Source organism: Ochotona curzoniae, unplaced genomic scaffold, assembly GCF_017591425.1.
Source record: "Ochotona curzoniae isolate NIBS_2020 unplaced genomic scaffold, NIBS_Ocur_1.0 contig_4692, whole genome shotgun sequence".
Taxonomy (NCBI): domain Eukaryota; kingdom Metazoa; phylum Chordata; class Mammalia; order Lagomorpha; family Ochotonidae; genus Ochotona; species Ochotona curzoniae.
In genome coordinates, this window is record NW_024466361.1 from 682,855 (window position 1) to 706,797 (window position 23,943).

Here is a 23,943-nt window from a genome sequence, read left to right on the forward strand (position 1 = left end):
AAAGTTGAGCCCTTAGCTATGATGGTCAGTCACATATGCTTTTGAGAGAGATTGAACATATTTTAACATGGTTACTGGCTGTTTTATTGGGATTTCTTGTTATTGATTTTTAAAGAACTCCCCTATATGAAATAAATTACTTTGGCTGTCACGTGCTGTAAACAATTTACCCATTTGTCTTCTGGCATTATAAATGTGATTTTTTTGGCTTTAATTCTTGTATAGTCTGATCTATCAATCTTGTGTTGCTTTACATTACTTTAAACTCGATGTATTGGTGTATCTTTTTTTAAGATTTATTTTTATTAAGAGGCAGATTTACAGAGAGAAGGAGATAGATACAGAGATGAAAATCTTCCATCTGTTGGTTCACTCCCCAAGTGAATGCAATGGCCAGAGATGAGTTGATTTGAAACCAGGAGCTAGGAACTTCTTCCAGGTCTTCCGTGTGGGTGCAGAGTCCCAAGGCTTTAGGCTGTTCTCCACTGCTTTCCCAGGTCACAAGCAGGGAGCTGGAAAGGAAATGGAGCAGCCAGGACACGAACCAGCGCCCATATGGGATTCCAGCATGTATAAGATCACTGAGTCATCACGTCGAGCCTGGTGTCTCATTCTTAGTTCTAACATTTAAGAAATTGAAGCCATTTTCAGTTTTCAAGTTTCTTAAATAGCTCTTGCAGATAAATTGCTTACATTAGCTATTTTATTTCTGCAAATTCCAAAAAGTATGACTTTGTAATTAAAAATGGGGGTGAAAGACTTGTCGTAGGTATTGCCAAACGAAGCCACCACATCCATCCCTCTTCTATTCACTCACTTCTCACTTTAATAAAAATCTGTCTCCTGGAGTGGAGGCAGAAGGAGTTAGGGAGACGTGGGGGTGCCGCACCCGGACACCCTAGGAGACACTGCTAGGGACCCTGGTGTGTGCAAATCAAGTCAGTGCTTTTATCACTTTGCTTTTACTTCTTTGGCATAGTTTCTGGGAGGATTCATCTGGTACCCAGGAAGCTGTGGGGATGAGGTGGGGATTAAAGGGAGCATGCCTTCCAGCTGGATTTGGGTACAAGGATGTGACTTTTGGATCAGCAAAGAAGAAAGGACCCTGTCTCTCCCCATTTTCCTGCTACTTCTGAGCTAATGGGTCAGCATATTTATTTCTTTGCTTTGTACTTTCCTGTAATCTTTTAAACTAGGCTGGAGTATTGATAATGCACCTAAGATACATTGAATTTCCCTTTTTAAAACATAAAGAAAAGAAGAATTGGCAAATCTTAGCAGTCTCAGTAAAATTCTGTAGAAGGGATGGACTTGAATACGTGGAGCCAAGTACCAACCTGGAATCCCTTTGTCTGTAGAGAGAGAACTGGTCTGAACACAGCTGCTAACGATGGCTGAGTTGTCTCATCGCTCCTTTGTGGTGACTCTTCAGAAACGTGGTCTGACTCATCCACCTTTTACAATGCTGAAGGACATCCTCCCATCCCTGCCCTGTTTATCTCCCCAACAGGATGACGAATCCCAGAGAGGAGCGAGAGGAGCGTGGTGTGACTGGCCGTGGCACGCCCACGGCACTGAGCGTGATGTGGCTGCTCAGATAGAGGCTAGATAAGCATTTATCGGATCACTCAGTCCAGTTACACATTATCTCCTTGGAAGTGTTATAGCTGTCGGCTGCTTGAAGCAGGGACTTGAGATCAGATCTGACACTGCAGATCTTATGCCCGAATAAAACCACTCTATGTATAAAACCATTGGTGTTTGCCTCTGCTTAGTTCCTGTGCGCCTTTAGGCAAGTTTCTTAACCTCTCTTATGCTCAAGGGTGAATTACAGGTGAAACTCATCTAGCTCACATGACTGTCGCTCTGTAGGAGCAAGCGTTTCAGGATTAGCTAAGGGAACAATTCAAGTAAGATCCGCCAGCATCACACTTAGCTTCTTATTCATTCTCATTGAACAGAGGCTACGTAAGGCAGTTCTGGTCAGCTTTCTGTTTTTCTTTGATTTAGAAACTGTTTATTTGCAGGACAAATGACAGAGACAGATGGCGAGAGAGAGAGACAGAGAGATCTTCTATTCCTTGGTCCACTTTCCAAATGGCTGTGATGGCAGGAGCTGGGCCAGGCTGAACTACATCTGGATCTAATCCCCCGGGCCATCCTCCACTGCTTTCCCAGGGGCTGGACTGGAAGTGGGGAAGCCCGGGACTCGCTCCAGTGCTCCGACATAGGATGCCAGCATTACAGGCAGCAGCTTAATTTGCTACACCCCACCGCTGGCTGTTGGTTTTTGTTTAAGCTAAGGTGAAGTCTCTTGAGGCTTAGAACTTTTGTCTTCACAGATGCCATTTCTGTGGTTTGTGAGACAGTGTCCCTTTCCCGTCTTTCTCTTAACCATGAAAAAGGGTCAGGTTGTACTTCCGTTTGCTGATAACCTGAGGAAAGAAACGAGAAGGCATCCCTAACCCTAACCCTGGACCTGTCAGAGCTGGAGGCCAATTCACTGAAGGGATCTCTGCCATTCCTAGGCACCGCACTGCGCTTGCTGGGTAAGAACCTTGCAGCCGGCTGCTGTAAGCCTCAGAGTACACCAGCAGTGACTTCCACACAGAGACCATGTGCAGTCCAGGCAGCTTGGGCCAGGTCTGGATAGAGAACAGCCAACACTCCAACCAGACAGAGGAGTTCTGAGTGGTTCCCTTTCAGCCATTCACTCTGGCAGTCAACAAATGGTCAGCTGCTCCTGGGATTCAGCTGGGAACAAAAACGGATGTCTTTGCTCCCTGGAAACTGCCTTTAATGGCAGGAGAACAGAGCTATGGGGATGTGAACAGGCAGCTGAGCTTAAAGCAGCTTACCACTGTGATTCTCATAGACCAGGCTGAGGGCATTCGGAGCCCAGGTAGGGATGGACGTAGCCTCGTCACAGAAAGGAATCATGGGACGGGGGGAGAAGATTAAGATGCCTTTGAAGAGGAACGCCTGGGTGGCAGCCTTGGCTCTGCCTCTGCTGCCAGCTTCCTGGTAACGCCGACCTGGAGATGGCAGTGATGCGTCCTTGCCGCTCACGTGGGAGAGCCGCACGGAGTCCCTCCTCCCGCGTCAGCCTGGCACAGCCCTAACAGCTATGGGCATCTGGAGAGTGGAGCCATGGCTGGAAAAGCTCTGTCTCTCTAACAAATGGAAATGAAGGAAACAAAAGGAAAAGCCCACCTGACCTGCCTGGCCTGGCTCAGGGACAGCAGCCAGGATTCAGGGTGTCCCGGTCTGGGGTTCCCGTAAGCTGGTTGTCCCAGGCATCCTGAGTGGCTGGCAAGGTGGCCTCAGTTTCCCCTAAAATCGGTGAACAGATGGGGAGGTGGGGGGCCAGGCTGAGCCCACATCTGTGAAGGTCAGGTGTGGCCGATTAAAAACGGGAGCCGAGTGGGGAGGAAGCCAGAAGCACAGAATGAGAACTGGCACACGAGAGCAAGAGATTAAACAGAACAAGGAAAATCGCCAGCAGTTTTGGATTTACCCAGCCGGCGTTTCTCTGCTGGGCAGGGAAAGCTTAAGTCATCCAAATTAATTTCTAGTTAAAGGCAACCCTCGGAGGCCAATCAAACAGGTGACCGCAGCTGGCACCGAGCTTCCCAGGGAGATAAGCCACTAATGTTCAATATAAGATGTGTGTGCTGAGAGAGGGGCTGTGGGAAATTCGCTGGCCCTAGGTGCAAAGCCGAGGCGGGTCGCTTCATTGATTCATTACACGCGCGCGCGCAAGTGCGCACAGCAAGCACTCGTCTCAGCAGAGTCAAAGGCGTCGCTCCCAGGCTAGTGTGCAAGCTCTCAGACACAGAGCTGCAGGCTCAGAGGAGGCAGATGAAGGAAGCAGGGAAGAGGGGAGCAGGGCTGTGGAGTTAGGATGAAGAGCGGGGTCCGGGTTGACGAGGAGGAGAAGAGGGGGCTGTGCAGACAGTGGCCCCAGCAGCAGTCACATGACGTCAAGGGGGCGTGCCTGTGTGCTGTGTGGCCCAGCCCCAGTCCTGGGTGGCACACTGGGGCTCACCTGGGGACCAGCCTCAGGTAAGACTCTTGCAGCTGAGCAAGTGGCGCTGGCTTTGGAAGATGATGGTGTGGGGGAACCCCTGGAGGACTTTTTATTTCTGATGAAAAAAACTGCATATCCTAGGCTGAACTAGAGCTGTGGGACAGAGCACATGGGTGGGAACTCTAAGAAGGAGGAGAACGCGGAGGGGTGGGCTGGTGGTAAGGGATGAAGGGAGGACCGGGAACATGTCCCAGTTTCTGGCTCATATGATTGGACAGAGGGGTGCAGCCATAGGCAGGGACCTGTGAGCAAGGATCACGAGCGCTCCCTTCCAGGTTTGGGATTTCTCAGAGACATTGGAGGGGAGTTGACAGACCATTGGACACAAGCAAATCTGGAGTCCCGAGAAGTCTGGGATCCTGATTAGTCTGCAGTCCCTAAAAAGAGCTCTCTGCTCTCTGTTACCCTGGTGCGTGGCTGCCTTCTGGGCACTGACATTGTTGGATCTGATCAATGGCGCCAGCCGTTCTCTCATGATCAAGTTGGCTCGTAGCTATTAGACACCATGCAAGTGCTGAGCGTGGAGCAGTGAATAGCAGGTGCTGTGCCTTCATGCAAGGAACCGACACAGTGATACGTGCAGAGTGTGGACAAGGTTTCATTCTTCCATTTCTACCTTCTTGTTCATTCAGCGTTATTAAGGCAGGATTGAGCTTCTCGATGTTTGCCTTTCTCTTGGCTGGTCATCAGCTTTTGTACGTTCAGGCTTTGCAGCCACGTTTAGAGAAGAATCTCAGAACTCTTCCATTTTGGTTTGGGTAGTAATCTATTAGCATGTCTGTGTGCATACCTTGAATGGAGCTCTGAGGTTGGGAGCCGGCCCTAAGACACCTCCTGCTGCAAGTGTCAGAGCTGATTGTTTGGACTCTGAGTGAAGTGTTTCAGGTTCTTGGAAACTTATCTTTTTCCAATACTACCCGCCAGAAGAAAGTAAATTAATCATGGATATCGATTTGTTCAACTGTCCCCTTTTCTACATTTAGATTTCCTGAGGATGGAAACTATTTATTCAACCTGTATCTCTGGTTTGCAGACTAGTCCCTGGCATGCAACAGGCAATTAATGAATGCATGTGCTGAGTGAATCAGTGATCATAGGACAACTTTTGATGACCAACCTGTCATTTATTTAATTCTTGTTTTTTATGCAACCTGTGTGTGGTTGCTACGTGTGGGGACTTTGGCTGCTCCGTGAGGCTGAACTGACTCACAGCGCATGCTCAGCACATGTTTGGATTGATAAGCTGAAATTTAGAAACAGTTTGATCCTCTCCGTAGTCTCCTTCACCACTGAGTTATCTCCATTTCCTCTAGTTCATCCTTGCATGTCCAAGTCATTTCTCGAACATTTACTGTGTCAAGGCACTGTATTCAAATTTTAATTGAAAGGTTCCTGACAAGGATAAACTCATGAGTCTTCAGGTGTCCCAAGAAGCACTTTCTGCTTTCACTATCCTGAGTGGCAGGAATCCAGGTGGTTCTGACCTTGAACCCAAACAGAGAGGCTACCATCTCAAGAACCCTCAGTCACGTGGGAACCGGAGACTACTCTAGGACTCCATAAAAGATGATATTGTACTGTAGAGGATGGGCTGGGGTCCTAGAGAAGTCCTCAAAGGGATTCTGACAAAGGAGATGGGAAACTCAGAATGACTGTGTTTATGGTCAGGAATCTTTCCCTGACCTCCACAGATGGGGATATGGTGTCCGCCACACTGTGTCTGCAGTCAGCAACCTGGAGCCAAGAGATGCTCTTTGAACCTCCAATAAGGGCTTTGACGTGAGTCCCTCCCACGAATGGGGAACTGCTGCGCACCTGATAAGCCAGGGCATCAGCTCAGTGAGTCTGTCCTTGCCCATGTTATCATTGGAGATGAACAAGGCCAAGGAGGCACAGAGAAGGAACCTCTCCGGCCTTCCCTGACAGAGTGCTGCATGCTGCCTTGGGATGGTGATCACAGAAGGAAGGCTTCCTAGTGCCCGGGGGAGAGGCCACTAAGTACTTGTGAGGACCTTAGGGCGATTCCCTGAGGAGAGAGCACAGGCTTAGGAGAGACCCTAGCACGGGGCACATCAAGTCAAGTGCTGGCTCCTGCAGTGAGTGGCTGTGTCCTCTTCAGCCAGTGCCATATTTCCTCTAGCCTCAGTGCGCTCAGCTGTAAAATGGGAAAGGTGAAGTTTTGGTGTGCATTGTGCAGAGTGGAGACAACCACAAGAGCAGTGTAATGTGGAGCTGAGCCAGAATGCAACCGAGCTCTGCAGCTGTTGAGGGCATGGCTGGGAAGCGAGCTGGCCTTCCGTCTCCCCTCTCCTAGCACTGAAAACTCCCCCGGGCAGCCCAGCTCTCAGGCCTGGCTCACCAAGTGCCCATGGACGTTTAGTGTGAGCTGGGAACTTGACCATATTTCTTCCCTGCTCTTTTCATAGTTGAGTCCTTCTGTATCCCACAGAAGGGCTCAATGTTTGAAAAGATTACAAAGGAGGGATCCAGGGGCAGGAAACCCGGGACAACTTTATTTATTTCTATTTATTTATTTTAGATGATGCATAAAGTACAAGACAAAGCATGCCCTAGAGCTTGCAGCTAGGTGACTACTGACCGTTGCTTCTGGGCCTTGGATTGGTGTTGGGATTTATGGGAGATCCTGGATTACTAGAGGATGCATGCAGTCTGGGCCACCTGCCAAGGAAGCTCTGGCTGGCTGCCCTCAGGAACTTGCCAAGTTTTTGCTGCCCTAGATGGTAGTCTTGAAGTCAGGGGACATTTAGAGGCTCCCAAATAGCCCAAGGATAATAATTTCAAAAGAAATAGCAACTAAGAGTTTGAAAGGACCCTTAGGAAGCATGTTGTCTTACCTGATCCTCTGAGTGTGGCAGAGTGGAATCTCATAATGACCAAATGTAACATCTTTGGGACGAATATGTGACTCTTGCTACAGGGGAACTTGGTGAGTTCTTAACCTCTGAGAGCCCCAATTGTCCTCACCCGAAAAATCGAAGGGGTTATTTGAGGTTTCCAAAGCACACAGACAATATCTAGCATGTGGCAAATATTAGGTCCCTTCTGTAGACACCGCTGTGCGGCCTCGGTGGAGGGAGTGATGTGTCTGGTACAGGAGCCAGGACTGAAGCCCAAATGTGCTGCCCGGCAATTCTGTTCTTCCTCAGTGGGTGTTCTGCTGAACAGATGGATTTCCTTGGGAGGTCTTGGTGGCCTGGAATGTTCTAGAACCAGGAGCCTCTCTGCTGGAGGTGTAGGAGACAGCACGCTGGGCACACAAGCTCTGCAAAGGGATGACCCGTGTCCTTGCACTTTGCTTGCTCCCCAGCACTTAGTGAAGGGGCCAGAGAGGCCTGCGTGTGCTGTCTGACTTTACTGGACTGGGGGCTCTCCAGCTGCAGGTGGGGTGGCCCACCCGAGGGTGCGTTTCTCCTCTGCCCACCAGCTAGTCCTTCCCCTTCCATGCCCTTCTTCTCGCTTTCCTCTGTCTCACTGGCTACAGCCCTAGGCCTGACTCAGAACCCCTGTGCGAAGAACAACCAGCCCTGAGCCTGGTGTCTGACAGCGCACTCAGGATGGTGCAAGCTTCCCACTCGTCTCGGTGGGACGAGCTGGCATGTTCTTCTATACTTTGTTGCTGCTGCATGGCACTTTTATAAAATATCTGTTTACATGCATGTTTTAATAAAATACATATTTCTATTAAGAATGCATTCTTTTATTAAGAATGTATTCTTTAGGATATGTCTGTGGGAGAAGAAAATGTATAAATCTATAAATACAAACCCCATAAATACCTTCAATTATTCTGTCAGATATCTATAAAAGTTTCAAAATGTTGGCTCCCAATGTCTATACTGTTCACTGTGGACTGGTAGCAAGCATTTTCTGTGATCCTGGGGTCTGGATGCCCTGTGGTGGGGTGTGGACACCCTTCCTGCAGACAGTGGCCAGCTGGTGTCACTCTCAGAGGATGTGGCTCTCATGACCACCGTGTGCAGTGAGGCTAAATGAATGCACGAGGGCCCCTCCACACTCTTGCAGCATGCAGTCCATGCTGTTGGCAGCTTGCATGTGCTTCTGCTGCAAGTCCTGGGCTGAAGATTGGCAGACACTGAAGTATGCCCATGAATAACTGCATTGAGAGCTCAGGCTCTGGGAGGAGGACTCCTCATCAGCTTCTTATCTTCATCTCTGATTGGCAGGACCACAGCAGGCACACTAGGGGAGGGGGCTTTTGGAGAGGAGAACCTGCCTGTTATGGACTGGAGAAGCACGATAGCGTATCAGATCTTCTTTCCTCTTAACCTTGTCAGCCTGCCTACCAGTCAGACAGTGCCAGTGGTTGACAAGAGGATGGTGGCAGGGGACGGGGGCGGGGTGGGGAGGAGAGGGCTGAGGAAGAATCCCTACCTTGGCAACGAGGAATCTGCTGTGGGTCCTGGCGGAGGGGAGCCTTGAATCAAGCCTGCTTGAGGACAGGTCCTCACTCATCCACCCATCCATCCTGTATCACACTGGGTTGTACCAATCCTTGCACATCCTGTCACCGTGGCTGCAGTGTTGAAATGGCTTTGGTCTGACTTTCCAGTGCAAACAAAAACTAAAAAAGCCCTGGTTAGCACGGACAGGTGTGTACCTCCCTGGAGACCACCCTGGCACCTGCTTCCTGCTTCCCTGCTGCCTGTCTCTCTTTGTTTCCAAAGCAGGGATCCACTTTCCACGTCCATCATTTTCCTGGAAGGCTTCCCCCTAGCTTCTGGAGAACTTGTGGCACAGCCGGTGATTGACAGGTCCTGACACAATTAGTCAGACTCTGCTTATGACTCATTCCGGAGCGTCTCATTACTGCTGATTCACGCTTCTTCTTCTTTTTTTTCTTATCATTTTATGATACAGTTCCATAGACCCTGGGATTTCCCTTATCCCCTCCCCAATTCCCTCCCCCCTCACTGAGTTCCCCTATATCATTACCATAGTGCAGTTCCCCGAATACAATCATATGCCCATCATTGTGGGCAGGGACAATGACAGAGTCCAGCATCCTATTGTCAAGATATGGTAAGTAGTTTTATTGGGAGTGCATCTTTGTCTGGAAGTAGAGATGCATACTGCATTGTATCCTCACATCTGGATATGACAGTCTCCATTACAGTTACTGAACAACCCCTTAAATGAAAAGCCACAAATCATAATCAACAACAGGAAGAAAAAAGAAATTAACAACACCATGAAGTTAAATAACATGCTACTGAATGATTAATGTGTCACTTAAGAAATAGAAAAGAAGATCAAGAACCTTCTTGAAGAAAATGTGTGATCTATGAGTCATTGAAGAATTTAATCAGAAGAAAGTGTTTGAAGAGATGTAAATTGTTGCACTTTGTTTTCCCACCAAACAACATACTTTTTTAAAAGCAAAAATGGGTATTAATCAGAATATAGCCAGTTTCTTGCATTTAATAATACCGATAAACATTTCCCATGTCATCCAATGGTGTTCTTCCGTGTCTGTTTTATGCTTTAATGAATTCCATCATATGGTTATGGCGTAATTTATTTAATAATAGCAAATATTTGTAAAACACTTCCTATGGGCTGCGCTCCACACGCTTCATCTAATGCATGTCTCGCTCTATTTCTATGGGATGGATATTGTTATTATCTATGCTCACAGATGGGAAAACAGGCAGTATTTTGCTCAAGGACACACAGGGAATGAGGAGAAAAGTTGCAACTGAACCCCGACTTCCTTGTTTCCAAGCTCCAAGTGAGGCAGCTCAGGTGCATGCCACAGCCAAGCATCCACTGCTTTCAGGTTGTTTAGTTTTTAAGTATTTCAAACTGAACCGTGAAGAGTGGCTTTAGATCTATAGGTTTTGCACACTCTGTTGTCATTTTTGAGGACAGATTTCTAGAAAGGAAGCCTTAAAGCCAAAGCAAATGCAGTTTTCCAGGTTTAGAGGATTTGCTATGGAGCAGGAGTCCTCGTTCTCTCACCGCTGCCCACTTTCCCTGCTGAGCACTTTGGCCACTGACGAGAGTACACTCGTTAGAGCGCCTACCACTGTCCTTTACAGGGAATTCTTATTTAAACAACCATTGCTGCACTCTTGGGGGAAAACATGACATTACTTTTACTTGCACATTCAAAATTAATAATAATCCCAACGCCAAGTTCAAGCTCAGCAGTGGGACCACTTGTGTTTTCCCTGTTGACTTTCTTGTGTGTGCTTTGCGGTGGGGTGGACGTTGACACCCCGGAGCTCTCTTGGCATGTATGCATCCTTGCTCTTGTCTTTTTGTTGGAATGAGTGGATGATTGAAGAAGTGAATGAATGAGGCTCATTTCCCTAAGTCCCTGCAGAGACTGCTTTGAGCCAGAACACTGCTGATAGTTTTCTTCTGTGCACACTGGCCATGCAGGACTCAAGTGTGTTGGAGCTCTCTCCTGTTTGCATCCTCTGGAACGTAACCCTTGTGAACACTGGTCAGTGCTAAGCTTCTGTCTTGGCACGTGCTCTCAGACGACAGACCCTAGGCTTGTCTCCAACCCCTGGGTTCTTAGGAAGGATCCCACCAGCTGCCATCTGCTGGGCACCTGCCAAGTACACACTGCTTGTGTCCTGCACCATCACACATGATGTGTGAGCCAGTGGGATGAGACAGGGTGTTAGCAGGTTCCAGCTAGGACACAGGGGCTACCACGAGGCAGAGAACAGGCGTCTGTGTCTTGCTGCCAAGGTGGATTATGAAGGGCTTGAGAACTTCTATTTCCCTCTCTCTCCTTCATGACAATCTTATCACATGACTAGCCCCAAATTATGAAATTCTAACTCAGGGTATTGTGACCCGCAGGTCCCATGTTAGAGACCTATTGGAATAACAGTTTTTAAAATGTTTCTGGTTGTTGACTTCTGCAACTCAAGAACACAAACTTTTCAGGAAGCCAACAAGTACACACCATTCCCAGGATGTATTCGTGGTGGGTCCTCCTTGCTGGGTGACAAGGCCAGAGCTGTAGGGCCAAGTCGACTCTCCAGAGGGCAGTGAGAAAGGAGGGGGAGAAAATGTACAGCTTTTGCTTGTGTGCCGTGAGGGGAAACAGGGGCACCCAGCAGGTTGCTTAGGGCAGGAACAAAATCAAACAAGAGAACCTGAACCACCCACCCACCCACTAGCAAGGATGAGAGGCTAGGGTGGAGATTTCACCATAAATTGTAACCAAAACAGCTTTAATGGTAAGAGTCTGAAGACACAAGTGAGGAACTCTGGTTTAGGACAAATCCTTGCTGGTTTCTGGGCCCTGTCTGGAAGCTGTGGTGTTGAAGTTGCTTGGTGGCATCCCCAGGAGACTTTTGCAATCTGTGGGGGCAGTTCTCAGGATTCAAGCACCTCGGGGTGCATGTGGCTTTGTGGCTTCCAGCAGGCAGAGGCCAGGCTCACTGCCCTTTCTATTACACCTGGAACAATCTTACCCAACGCCACCCAAGGTCTGTGGTCTCCCAACGCTGGACTATTTCCTGTAGCTGTGAAAAACTGCTTGAGCTTGGTAACTTATAAAGAAAAGAACTTCTTTAAGTCAAATACTTGAATTATTTGAAAGGCAGCCCCATCTGTTTGGCTTCTGGGGTGGTGCTCTGGCTGTGTCACACCACAGCAGAGGACACAGAGGCACTTTCCTGTGCAGCAAAGGCAAACTGTGTGGGCTAACCTCAACTTGACAGCTCAGGCTTCTGCGAATCAGCCAGAGTCCCCTAATAACAACCTTAATTCGGCCCCATGGCTCAATAGGCTAATCCTCTACCTGCAAGCACCTGCATCCCATGTGGGTGCCGATTCATGTCCCAGCCACTCCACCTCCCGTTTATCTCCCTGCGTATGGCCTGGAGAGCAGCAGCAGAGGGCCCGAGTACTTGGGTCCCTGCACCCGCATGGGAGATTCAGAAGAAGCTCCTGACTCAACCCCAGTCATTGTAGCCTTTTGGGGAGTGAACGAACAGACAGCAGCAGAGGACAGCCCAAGGCATGGGACCCTGCACCCGCATGGGAGAGCCAGAGTAAGCTCCTGCTCAGCTCCAGCTGTTGTGGCCATTTGGGGAGTGAATAGCAAATGAAGGATCTTTCTCTTCCCTCCTTTTCTCTGTAAATCTGCCTTTCAAATAACAAATAACAAATAAGTAAATCTTTCTAAAAAGAGAAGTTAAGTAATGATAAATAACAATTACATATTTAACTTTGCCACCCACCCCTTATTTTATTTTGCATTTAATTGTATCTGTTAGGCTCTTAAGCACAATGCTAACATTTGGGTGACTCATAGGAACATTCTTCTTGCTTGGATGGGAAAGTTTCTGATCTTTCATATTTAACTACAATATTTACTTGAAATAGTAGATGGACATATTAAGTTAAGCCTCCTTTTTGCTAACAGGTCTTTAAAAATCATGACATTTTCTGCATTTATCAAAAGAGTTCATTCCCGCCCCTCACCCCCATTTTGCCTTGAAGGAAACTGAGTGTGGTCACCACGGAAGGGTGACCTGTGGTTGATGGGAACCGAGAGAATGCTGAGTGTCACCTGGCATTCTTGAGGAGTTTTAGGATTTGGCTGTGCCTTGAGCGTGCCCCTCAGGTGTTCTAGAAGTGTGTTCTAGAAGCTTGGTCCTCAGAGTGACAGTGCTGGAAGGAAATGATGGGAGCCTTGGGAGGAGGGTGGTCCATTCGGGGTCATTAAGACATGGAGTGGTCTGTTGACCCATCATACTGGCCTCATCATTACTTGATTTTCAATACAAAAATAGCAATGAGAAATGGAAAAGTTGTCAGCACATTTTACAATTTAGATTTTTGATTTTAGAATTTTTTATTTATTTGAAAGCCTGAAAGACAGAGAGAAAGGCAGAGAGTGAGAAAGTGAGTTAAAGAGATTTTTCTATACACTGGTCCACTTTCCCAGTGGCTACCCCAGTCAGAACGGGGCAAAGCCCAAGAGTCAGGAGGTACCTCCTACTGTGGCCATCGTCCACTTACTGTCTCCTCTGCGCATGGCGGGGCCATCGTCCACTTACTGTCTCCTCTGCGCGTGGCGGGGCCATCGTCCACTTACTGTCTCCTCTGCGCGTGGCGGGGCCATCGTCTACTGCCTTCCGTCGTCCACATTACAGGGGGCTGAAGCAGCAGCAGAATAGCCAGGACTCACGCCAGCCCACAAACAGCAGCTTAACCTAGAGTCATGCCACCAGCCCCTAACTAGAATATCAACATATCTAAACTTACAGCACTCGGTGTGAGCATAAATAATGTTAAAAATGTCATGTCAAAGAGATACCATTTACAACAGCAAAAAACTTGAATCCACTGTAAGCCAGAAAAGAGGCAGAGTTTGTGGAGGAGGAGGAAAGAAAGAAAAGAAATTAGGAAAAGAGGGAGGAAGGGAGAAGAGTAGAAGCTGTGACTCTTACTGTTTCCCACAGATAAATAAGTACAATACACATGTCTCCTTGAAGTCAGTGACATACATGGATTTTAAAGATGATTTAATTAGTTATTTTAAAATGATCATCATTAGATCATGAGAACTAATGTATCCTTTTTATGTATTACCTGCTAGGAAATGCAGCTAAATTTGAGGCTCAGTAGCGATAATTAACTCATCTCAAGGGCTTGATAATCTCCATTTATCTGATCTTTTCGAATGTCTTCTCTCTTTTCATTGCCCTACTTCATACACTGTCTTATTCCATAAGCCATCCCAATGAACTTGGGCAATAATCAGGCTGCAAATCCTTCGCTTAGAAAGGAGAAGACAAAGGACGACCTTTTCTCTGATAGTTCTGAACCTGAATAGTAGAACAGGAGGAAGCCATTGGTACTGCCTTACAAACCGGGTCTGGCAGGCAGCCTAGTAAAACTGTTGCTCCCAGGTCTGTGTTTCACACTGGACGTGAGCGGGTGGATGCAGGAAGCAGTGGAGGCGGCAGGGGCTTGGCTCCCACGGTCAGGCGCTATCGGGGTTGTCCAGCAAAGTAGAAGGGCTGGTTTTGTTTACAGTGAGACACTGATTGTCGTGTACTAGGGCTTACAGGCAATGCCCAGAGCTGTCCATCAAGGGCATCAACTGAACCTGCCCGGAGACCTGATTCCATTATTTAGTTACACATGATGATGCCCATGAAAGGAGGGTGGTTGAGTGTCTTAGTCCATTTTGTGCTGATCTAACAGGATGTCACCGGCTGGTTAATTTATGATAAACACACATTTGCTGACTCCTGGCCCTGGAGGCTGGGGCGTTTGTTTCTGAGGGCAAGTGCCTGTTGAGGCCCTCCTGTTGCATTGTCTGATGGTGGGAGTCATTGCATGGTCAAAGAGTAAAGAGAAACCAGTCACTGGTTTCTATTTTCCCGTTGTTTCTAGCATGTCTACCACATAGTGTGCTAAGACATGAGTGCACTGGAAGTTCTTGATGGGAAGGCAGAGAACTATTTTTAAACATGAAGCATTGGTATGACAATGACGATTTCTGTTCCCAAGGCAGTAATTTTGGTTCATCTGTTTTTATGGTTGTGTCTTCTTTGACCTTAGGAGGAACTGAGCAGAAATGTGACCCAATTTTTATGGTGTTCCAGAAAAGCTGAGCCTTGCCCCTTCACCCACCCTAGCACCGTCTCTTCCACATAAAACTCCAGCTTAGACCTGGCTCTTACTTTAAAGATCACCTGTTGGGCCATCTGTATTTCCATCTACTGTTGGAAAGACAATTTGGCTACACTTACCAGAATATCTAATTCCTGCAGCTATGGACATAGCCAGAGTCCATGCACATTTGCCAGAAGCCCAGCATGACTCTAAGAGGCATTGCCACCACATGGTGTTGACATTGGACTATGTGAAAAATCTCATCAACCTATCCAAACTTCATGATTCCTGACTGAGAGGGACCTGGATATTTTTCTCCATGGTAAGACTGCTCCCATGGGAAGTCAAGCAGCTACCCTAGGAACGGTGATTCTCTCCAACAGATATCATTCTTAGGTCCACCTCCTGGGACACATTTGTGAGCTAGTGCAGTGCTACCATCCCCTCATTTCCCAAGGAGCACTCTCTCTCAGAGAATCTGGAGGCCGCTGGAGCCGGACATATTGGGTTGAACTTCAACCATTTGCTAGATAACAAACAACATGGATCATCTATGTAGATACATCCTGCCATAGAGGAATGGTTTTGTACAAATGACAATTCTTGGGTTTTATTTTGGGACTGGGCTTCCTCAGTTGCTGACTCCTGTGCAATAGAGAGCCTACCCAGAGAGACAAGACAGCCAGCTCACCCAAGCCAAGCAAGGACTTGGAGCAGCTCTTCAGAGGATGGGAAAAAGGACCAAACTTTACAGCAAAGATCCAGGTCTGTGGACAGACCGAGGGTGGACCTCAAAGCTGACAACTTCTCAGAGCCTTCAAGACCAACTGTTACTTGAGTAACAGCCTTGGAACATTTTCCCTCAACAGGATCTCTGAATTGACATCCAATGGCCAGCTGTAGTCTGACTACAAGGAGCAGTGCACTCCTCCCACCCCTTGCAGACACAGGAGGAAAAGCTGAAAAATGTATCTCACCCACACTCCCTGCACTGCTCCCAGACCCTCTCCAACCTAATCTGAAGCTGATATGGGTCTGCAATCCCTTCACCTGTGTAATAAATACTAAAATAAAAAGAGCTTCATGGAAAATAGAATTTAAAAGTTTATTTTGAGGTAAAGCTTTTTGAAAATCCATGCAGTTTTTCTTATCACACTCAGAAATTATTTGCAAACCCCTCATATTTTATTATATTATAATTTTCATTCCCCAAGCTATGTGCCTCTGAAGCAAGATCAAGTTTGAGAACTGCTCATTCACTTTCTATCTTCTAAGTGTTTTCATTTCATACTGCAGAAGAGGAACATGAGACTCAGAACTTTAACAGCATCACATGTCGCGTCCGGTCTACTGGTTCTATGTGTTGTGTTTCAATGTTGGGCTAGAACACTTTCCCATCCAGTAATTTAACCCTAATGTTTTAGGTCATAGTCTGGCCCAAAAGGAGTTTAGAGAAAACATTCTGCAAATTTTTAATTTCCACAGATTAAGAAAGTGAAGCCCAGAGAGGTAAGAACAGCAAGCCTCCTGTGGACAGGGTTAGGCACTGCCCAGCCCTAGCAGTTGTGTTGGAGGTCTATGCATCTGCCCAACTGCCTTGAGTGTATGTTGGCATTGGCACAGATCTGCTTTTTCTCCTCTCCTCCAAGGCACCATGATTCACTGCAGTTCCAGCTGGAGGGTTCCTAGGAGCTGATGTCGAAGGACCCCACGGCAGTTCTTAGTGTAGCACAGGGCCTGAAAGAGGTCCCTGCACAGCTTAGCACCTACAAGGGACCTGGAAGCACCTGGCTTCTTCCCTGGTTTGCAGTGTTTCTCTTGGGTCCTGGATTCCAACCTCTGAGCTTGCAGAGGGTTGGATCTAAATGTAGTTCAACTCTCTTGTCTGCTGTGGGGGCTGCAACTTTGTGTCATGTATTGCAAATATTGAATGAAATTTGAACTCAAGACGCGAGTCTGGAAGAGCCAGGTTTAATATGTGCTGACCCTGTGATTTTACCTTGTCATACAATCTCTCTGGGCTTCCGAATCCTCCACTGGTAAAAGCGAGGAGAGCGCTACTTACTTCACATGGCTGTTGGCAGGATCACACGATGTAAGCACCAGGGAGCCCTTGGAAGGATGAGTGTAAGTGCCAAGTTATCACCTTCCTCCTGTTATGAATGTTTAAAATTCAAGACATGTACAAAAGGGCATAAATCATAGATGTACAATTCAGTTAAGTTTTACAACTTGAGTACGCTCAAGTAAACACCACTTATCTTAAAAACCAGAATATTTCAAGTCTCCTAGAAGCCCCTGAAGCCTCCTCAAGGAAATACCACCTCCCCTCCCAGTGAGATAATCATTATCTTAACTTCAAACAGTACCAATTTGTTTGCTAGTCTGAGAAGTTTCCATAAATGGATTCACGCAGGACTCTCGCATCTGACCCTTTCCACTCAGCATTGTAAGATGCTCACACCTCCCCAATATGTCTTAATGTTTTATTATATCCATCTAAATAGAGGCTGTCCACTCTGCCTCTTATTTTGTGCCCACGTGTGTTTGCTAAAGGCTTGGAAAACTGATGGATGATGGTGATTATTACAGATGGGTGTGCTTTCCCACCTACTCATTCCTTTAATGAAAAGACACAGGTGGATCTTCAGAGCTGGGTCATTGTCCTCAGCTACAAGATCTCCTACATACTCTTGAATGTGTCCCCAAAGCCCATGTGTCAGAAACTTCATCCCTAATCCAACAGTACTGAGAGCTGGGGCCTTAAGGGGTGACTTATTGACAATGCCATCATGGTAGGAGTGGATTCTGATGGTAGACTGAGTTTGGTCGCCTTCTCTTCTTTCTCCCTCACACATCCCATGTCTTCTTGCCTTTTCCGTTCCATCACAGGATGGTGCAGGTAGAACACCCTTGCCAGATGCAGATCTCTTGCATTGCTTCACATTTCATTACTATAATGAAATGCTTGAGGCTGGATGACTGTATCAGGAAGAGGTATTTTCAATAGCTCACAGTGTTAGAGACTTGGTTCCGATGAGGGCCCTATGGGGGATGATCAAGATGCACGTGGGACCAAGAGCTCCTTCAGCAAACAGGAACCCAGCGACTAGTCCATGGATCGGGCTCACTCTGACAACACTTGACTCTTATGAGAGCCAAGGAGTTCCATGGGAACTACTTCAGTGCCTTCCAAGGGAATCCCCCCAATGATCCAAGGATGCTCCAATGGAGTCCCGCCACTTTTCTTATGCAGTGCTGAAACCACAGCTCCAACGCAGGTGCTCTCTGGGAACAAGCCACGTCCAAACCACAGTTTGGATACAGTTCCATAGGCTCTTGGATCCCCCCTGCCTAACTCCCCTCACCCTATAGATTCCCCCTGTTATTACAGCAGTTTAGCTCATAAACAGTCCACCATTCTGCTATGTAAGTGCTTCCTGACATCGCAGGTATGGACAATGGCAAAGAATCCAGCATTATATTGTCAAAATATATTTAAGAGTTTCTTCAGGAGTCCATCTTTGTAAATCTCTGTTCTTTATGAATTTTCTGGTCCCAGGTGTTCTGTCACTGCAGAAGAAATGAACTTAGGCCACAGGAATGCCTGCCCCAGAAGGCAACACCTGTGTAGTCCTGTTCGCGGCTCCTGCTTATTCCCCAGGGAAGTTGGTCCAAAGAGGGCTGCTTCAAAGCTCTGCCTCTCTCCCTAACAGGACCAGAGGCCAGGGGATAAATAATAGATAAAATCATTGCATTTGAATAGGATAGTTCTCAAGACCCTAGAATATTTTACTGAAACATTCAAAGATAGTCCTCTTCTCTGTGCTCTAGAGAGGGCAACAATACAAACACAGCACCTTGGCTCGGTGCCTTGTGTCCACAGAAGTAGAAAGAAAATGACATCCTGGGACCCCGAGTCACTTTTTCCTTATTATTTGAGTGCCTCTCTGTACCTTAAGGCACTCTCGGTCATATCCAAAAGTTTTAAGAAGCAAGAAGACTTTTTAAGTTTCTATTTGGTTTATGTCTTGCATTCCAGTCTCTTCCTGTATTTACTATTTCATAAACAAAGGAAAATAGACCACGATTTCTGAAGTTTCAGAGACCCATGGCTTATCTGTGCTGTCCTGTGGAATGCTCACTGGGTTCAAGTCAATGAAACTGTGACATTGATTTGCTTTTAAGATAATGAGATCATAGAAGCCAGCATTGGATTGGATTGGATTTGTGGGATTTTTATTTATTTTTATAAGATAGAGATTGTAAGAAGAGACAAAGACAGATAGGCCTAGAGAGAAAGGGAGGAGAGAAGAAAGAGGAGAGAAGAGACAGACTCTTATAACTACCAGTTTACACCCCAGATGCTAACAACTTCTAGGGCAAGATCAGGCCAAATCCAGGGGCCCAGAACTTATCCCCAACCTTCTGTATCAGCGGAAGAAACCCAGGCACTCAATCCAGCATGGTTGCCTCCTCAGGTGCACATTAGCAAGAAGTTGAATCAGAGGGAGGCCCAGACCTTGAACCCAGGCCTTTTAACAGGAGATGCTTGCGTCACAACTGGCATCTTAACTGCTGTGCCAAACTCCCTCCTCAAACATTTTACTGGAAAGCTTTTTTAAAAAAATGTCCTAGCTATTTATTTGAGAGGTGCACACACACACACACACACACACACACACACACACAAGCAAGCAGGTGAACAGAGAGAACTCCTATCTGCTAGTTCATTTCCCAAATGATTGGGCTTGGGCTGGCACTGTGGCTGGAAACCAGAAACCCAATCCACATCTCCCTTAGGGGCAAGAACCCAGCTTCTGGAACTGGCACCATCGCCCACAAGAGTTTGTGTTGGCAGGAGGCTGGACCAGGGCCAGAGCCAGGTGTTGAATTCAGGTACTGGCGTACAGAATGTGGGCATTCTAACAGACATGTTACCCAGTACAGGAAACACCTGCCTCATGCGCTGGGATGTCAGTGAATGCTGCTCACCTGGGGTTGGTCCTTATTCATCATGTGTGTCTTCTCCATGGCAGCCTTGAGAAATTAGCTATATTTTTTTAAGTTATTTTTTTTCCAGAGAAAGCTGTTCCCATCCAACCTTCTTACAAGATAACCCTCTCTCTTTTGAGTAACTGTGATTGTTACGAAAGTCTCCTGATGAACCAAAGTTTCCCACTAGCAATTTCCTCTCCGCTCGTCCTCCCTCTGGGGCCATTTGAATCTATTCCGATCCGTGTACCAGATCGTCGGCTATTTGAAAATTGGCAATAGTGTTTCCCTTTGGGTTATGTATTGAACTCTGTTTTTAACAAGAATTGAACCCCCTCTTCTCCAATGAAACATTCTTAGTTTTTAAAATATTTATTCTATAAAATGATTTCCAGCTTCGCTTTTGAGTGTTGTTCTTGAAATACAACACCTCATGCTAAAATGCATTATTTAGCTATAAAAATTAGAGAATTGCAATATTAACATGATATCAGAAAGAGTCCCATTTTTAAGTTTGTTTAGAGGGTAAGGAAATCATAGATACACATGGGGCCTGGTCAGCGCTGAGAGGGACACGTCCTGGCTTGCATAGTTGTGGGACGAGGGCCTGCACCTGCGATTGCTGGTCTTCACATGATCTTGGGAAAGGGAGTGGTTTGTAATACCGCCCCAGACCCCAGGGGAAGGGAAGTGCGTCCCGGGGGAAGGACCTTCTTTCTCTCCCTCTCTGTCTCACACACGTAATCACACACATACACATGTACACACACATACATCATTCCAATGAATGGTAAGATTTTTAGGTTTTTATCTTGAATAATGTATCATTATTAAAAATTCCAGATAAATTCGAAGTTCAAGAGAATTAAATGTCTTAAAACAAATATTGATGAGGTACAATCTTAGGATATGGGGTGACTCTCTATCTTTCAAAAGACAGTGACTATGGAGAAAATTACAGATAAATTTGATGACAATGTATTGTCTGAAAATAGCATCAATGATATTTCCAATTCATTGAAAATGTATTCTGCAATACACTCTGTAACATTTCAGAGCGAATATAGTTTCTAAAAAAAGCTCTTGAATTAATTTTTAAAATGAAAGATGAATTATACCAATAGAAAAAGCAAATGAGATAAACAGGCAATTTAAAAAGAAATTTAATATCTTACATATAGGAAAAACGTTGAGCTCTGTGAGCAAAGGAAGATGTTATTCTGTGAGTAAACCAAGATATTGTTATCCATCAATAACATCTCTAAGGCAGCGGAGGGAAAGCTGTGCTAACCATGGTGAGTGCTGGCAGGCTCTGCGTGTGAGGGCAGGCACCCAGATTCCTCGGCTTCACGATGAATTGGGGTAACCCTTCTTGACTTGACAGTATGAACAAAATGGCAAACATCTTAAAAGCACATTTACCAACTGATCCAGCAATTCCACTTCTGAGGAATGACAAGTGAATAATCAGTATTAATGGCTCTCTTTCTCTTTCCTATATATCTCCTTCAAGGCATTATTTAAATATTGCTCTTTTTTAAGATTTTTTTTTTCTTGCAAAGTCAGATATACATAGAGGAGGAGAGACAGAGAGGAAGATCTTCCGTCCGATGATTCACTCCCCAAGTGACCACAACGGCCAGTGCTCTGCCGATCCGAAGCCAGGAGCCAGGAAACTCCTCCAGGTCTCCCACATGGGTGCAGGGTCCCAAGGCTTTGGACCGTCTTCGACTGCTTTCCCAGGCCACAAGCAGGGAGCTGGGTGGGAAGTGGAGCTGCCAGGGTTAGAACCGGCACCCATATGGGATCCCGGAGGATTCAAGGTGAGGACTTTAGCCACTAGGCCACACCGCCAGGCCTTAAATATTCCTCTTTAAGTTTTTAGAATAATACAGTCCTATATGAAAAAATATATAAGTAAAATTATATTCCTCTTTACAGATGAAAAGAATTATTACATGCAGTTCCTACAGTGGAGACTCGTAATTCTGAGGACCACAGCTCTCCTTGTACCAAAGCTGGAACTGTCTTCGATGTTGACCAAAATCTGTGATGTGCATTTTATTCAATGTAATGATTAACATGATGGAATCATGTATAGCATAAAAATAGATTACAATCTTTTGTCTATACTGTGACTCCACTTTACTGTAACGGTAGTTTAGAGTAGACTAACTCAGCCTTAACTTGCTAGGATAAATTCTGGACAAAATGCCTCTAAGAGTGGGACACTTGAGAGTGACATGGAGCCAGCATGACTGGAGATGGGTTCGGTGAGTCCCACTCTGTGTGTTGGTCCAAGGCCACTCTGAAGCATTCCACCTGGGGCAGCTGCAGCTCAAGCAGAAAACTGGAAATGCTGGCTTACACAACCAGGAGATGGAGTTTAAACCAGACGATGAAAGCTAGAAACATCAGAAAAGAGATGATCAGAGAAGAAAGACTCTCCCAAATTTCCATATAAACTCTCACCAACCCTGGCAGGATCCTCGAATAAAGCACCAAGAGAAAACCGGCAGAAAGCAAAGTGAGAGGTTTGACAGAACTGAGCGCACATCTGATGCTGCACACAGCAGAGAGACAGAACTTGGAAGTTGAGTCTAGTCCACTGAGCTGCCTGAAAAAATGAAAATCAACACTCAGCATGTCATTCCTAAAACAAGCACATAGTTAAAAAAAAAATAAAAACACTACTACACGTGGAAGAAACAGGAAAACACAGTCCACGGCTAAGAGCAAAAGTAGGCCACACCACGCCCCGGTGTTGGCGTGAGCCGTAAGGGCTCTGACACAGATCGCAAACGTGTGCAAGAACTGTGAGTGCAGCGGACAGACAGCAAATCCTAGCGAACAATGCAAGTGAATCATTCTGTATCTAAAAAAATCTGCAGTATTTGACTTTGAAATATCCCTTGATGGGCTTCGAATGGATTGTAGTGCAAGAAGAAAAGATTATTTCATCTAAAGAAGTGCTGGAAATCTGCAGATTAGAGAGAAAGAGTGACCGGCACGTCGGCCGCCGGGGGCCGTAACGAAGGATCTCGTCTCGGGGCTTTGTGACCCATCCTTCCGGATGTTGGCACTTGTCCCTGTGCTGCGTGGCTAGACACACAGAACTGAATGCGGCTCTGTTTTGTTTTATATATTCAGATGACCTTCTAGCTTATTTGCCACATTGTCAGATCTCGATACTGTTTTCAGAGAGCAGCCATTGTCCTGAAATGAAGCCCTGTGTCACCAGCGTTCGCGGACAGTTCCTCCTGAGTCGCTTGTGTCTCTGCACCTTGTGAGGACAGACACTGCTGCTGGTCAGACACCACATTCTCGTCTATTTGCTAGTGATCTTTGCACAGAAAACATCTTTGGAAAATGTAGCTGTTCCTTGCAAAATAAAGGGAATGTTTGGTTGGCATTCTGGTGTGGGATGTCTCCCCCAGGGTGAGGTTCATAGAGGCATATAAGGGACTCATACTGGATTTGAACTCCCCAGGGGTCAGGGTTTTCTTCTGTGACTCGATGCGTGGAGTGCACAGGCCTTCTCTTCATGTCACCCCGTGGACCTTGGGCTTCAGAGCTTGATGAAGTGCTGACACGCTGACCGCTGTGAGTCACAAAGTCCGTTGTCCTGCACCCACATATCTTGCGTCCCCTTCCAGAATCCATGAAAATAAACCATGGAAGGCTGCCTTCTTCGCTTATACCCTCCACAATTCTCAGCAACTGTCATTTTGTTACTCTCAAAAATCACAAGATCAACGAGGAGTCAGACCACAGACCCTATATGCACTGTTTGCTGGGCAACCCTTCTTATCATTGCTTCCCAGTAACAGGGTTTCTGACATTTCAGGAAAATTTCATTGTATCTCCCAATTCTCCTCCACCCTTTTTAGTGGTTTGAATGTTTGCACCCTTCCACAGTCACTTTGAAATGTAGTTGCTATGGTGACAAGGTTGCATGATGGGACCTTTAAGATGTGATTGGCTGTGATGACGTGTCCAAAGAGGAAGTTGGTGCTCTCTCTTGCCTGTCCGCTCTCAGCTGGAAGACCACCACCAGATGGCGACCTCTTAAACTTGGACTTTCACCCTGCAGAACCCTGGGGAGGTGGATTCCTGTTCGTGAATGACCACGTCCCAGGCAGTTTACAGTGATTGTTCAAATAAACTACGAGAATCCTTTGTGTGACCCCACAGGGACCACGCCACAGTTAACTCTGGAG